This window comes from Conger conger, chromosome 12 (assembly GCF_963514075.1).
Source record: "Conger conger chromosome 12, fConCon1.1, whole genome shotgun sequence".
In the NCBI taxonomy this organism is placed as follows: Eukaryota; Metazoa; Chordata; class Actinopteri; order Anguilliformes; family Congridae; genus Conger; species Conger conger.
In genome coordinates, this window is record NC_083771.1 from 45,334,730 (window position 1) to 45,337,363 (window position 2,634).

The 2,634-nt window shown below is 40.2% G+C and overlaps 1 long non-coding RNA gene across 1 annotated transcript; it reads right to left on the reverse strand.

Annotated features, from left to right (window-relative positions):
* Positions 1 to 989: 989 nt before the first annotated feature.
* On the reverse strand, positions 990 to 2,343 carry LOC133141413 (uncharacterized). The gene is made up of 2 exons (XR_009710099.1): positions 1,864 to 2,343; positions 990 to 1,610 (listed from the first exon to the last, which is right to left on the reverse strand). It is a non-coding gene; the product is annotated as an uncharacterized LOC133141413 (long non-coding RNA).
* Positions 2,344 to 2,634: the final 291 nt, after the last annotated feature.

Here is a 2,634-nt window from a genome sequence, read left to right on the forward strand (position 1 = left end):
CACTTTTCCTACATTTTGTTATGTTACAGCCTTATTCCAAAATGGAATAAATACATTTTCTTCCTCAAAATTCTACACATAACACCCCATAATGACACCATGAAAGAAGTTTTTAGAAATTTAGGAGCCAAACAAAGTCTGCAGAAGAACTGTGGCAAGTTCTCCAACATGCTTGGAATAACCTCCCCGCTGATTGTCTTAGCCAACACTGTCCTGCAGTTCTATATCTCAGAGAAGTGATGCAGTTTTAACGCCGAAGGGTGGTCACAAAAAATATTGATTTGATTCAGTTTTTAACTATTCTGCCAAATTACTGAAATGTAATGTAAAATGTATAGTATGTTTATTTAGGACCTTTCATTGAATTATTTTTGAAAGAATCTTATCTGTACAGAATGTTATACAGGTGCCTAAGACTTTTGCACAGTGCCGTATGTATTTTTTAATAAATGACATTAACATCCAGGATATTTAATGAGGTTACAATTGATTAATCCGTTTCAAGTAAAGAATTGAGCTCATTTTGCCAAAATCCCTGCTGACTGGGCATGCTCATCACACTGCTGGTCAGCTGGAAGGCTATTCAGCTGTTGTACTGGACAAAGTGTCAGATGTTCTTACAGGCCAAACCCTCAGCTGTGGTGTGTCTGTGTGTGTGTGTGTGTGTGTCTTTTCCTGTTTGGTGTCACTGCAGGCTTGCTCTGAGTGTGTGGTTGTTTGCGCGAGAGAGAATGTGAGCGTGTGCGTGCGTGGATGTGTGTATGTGTAGGTGCGTGCGTGCATCCATGTATGTGTGAGTGCGTGTGTGTGTGTATGCGTGAGTGCGTGTATGCATGTGTCTGTCTGTGTGTGCGTGCGTGTGTATGTGCGGGTGCGTGTGTGTGTATGCATGCGTGTATGCCAAATGCCATTATTGTAATGTAATGTAATGTGTGCGCGTACATGACTTTTTATACATAGCCCCCCCCCCCCCATTTCAATGCAAACAATTACAAAACATTATTTTATTTGACATTATGTTAATTTGTCCCAAACACTGAAATGCTGTAATTACGACACGGTGAAAGCAAAACGTACAAGTACCCTCATAAACTAATTTATGTGTGGTGCAGATTATTACAAACTGAATGAAACAATCAGAAAAAGCTGAAAAAGGAAGTGAGTGTGTCTAAACTTTTGGCTAGTAGTGTAGGCAGGAAGTGTAAATGCTTTCCATTGACAAACAAGAACGTAAATTCTTGACGCCCACAAATTTGCGACCTTTAATTTTAACGGTTCATTTTCGAAGTCGGAAAGCCAGCGGTTACGGATCAATACTACACTGAAAACTACTGTCATCTGATTGCTTAGAGAATACATTCTCTGTTGGAGGCGCTTTTTGTTTTTGTTAGCATGTTGTTCAATGCGCACCCAAACGTCCGAAAACAAAGGTTTTCAAATTAAAACGCATTGAAACCTTATTGAAATGCTACATCTGAAGAGTGTCGAACAGTCTGGAGTCTCAATGCTCCATCTTTAATGAAGGTGTGGCACAGCTTTGCGACCTTGTTCCTGGACAGCGAGAAAAGTTCTCCTCTTTCAACCATTACCTTCTTGCACTGTGACAGATCCTGGGAAAGGAAACAGCCCATTACTAACACCACCTAATACAGAAAAAAACAGCCTGTTGTGGTCCTCATTCAACACAGAAAAGAAACAGCCTATTTTGGTCCTCATTTAACACAGAAAAGAAACGGCCTATTTTGGTCCTCATTTAGCACAGAAAAGAAACGGCCTATTTTGGTCCTCATTTTACACAGAAAAGAAACGGCCTGTTGTGGTCCAATCACCGGTTCTCTATTAAAGGTACAATAGGTAACATACCGTCTTCGTTCATTCTGTGATGATGCAGAAAGATGTCGTTCTTGCCAATTATGCCCAGCTAGTGAAGTTTGCCACGTCGATCAGGCAGGCACCAATGCTAACTTATCATAGGAGACTAGCTAGCTAGTCATATTAGGGTCAGTCTTAGCGAACTGCGAATTTTCTTGATTAAAATGTTTCCCTAAACCGGACAGAAACCTATACATATAAAATGCGTATGCCAAGTTGCCACAGTCTAGGATGATTGATTTGGTAGCTACCTCAGTAATCATCACTGCGACGATTTGACACCTTGCTATTCCTAGTGCTTGTCCAGCTGCCTAATCAAAAATCAAATGCTGTTGAGAAAACTGGAGGTGTGTTTATGTATTTATCTGCGATGCCCCTGAGCAAGTAGGTTGCTCACTCTACGCATTTATTTCAGTTTATAATAATCTGTAGTCTCATCCCTTGTGATGCCAATGAGTTTCCCTGCTATGTTGCCGCGGTTTTAACACGTAATAAATTCTTATTCGATGGATTTAGGTTGGTTCTTATACAGCTACCACCATCTACTGTGCCGGAGTGTGTATTGTCAAAGATTTTTAAATTCTTTTTTTAATCTTAAATGGATGATGCCCTTTCTGGAGTTGTTGTCTAAAGCAGTTTCCTACGCAGCCCTCGGCATCCCAACAATTATATTTGCAACCCAAAATTTTGACAAGCTGTCAACTTTTCTTAATGGCGCTTTTCATGTTTTGAGGGATGATTTCTACTCTTATGTTACATTAG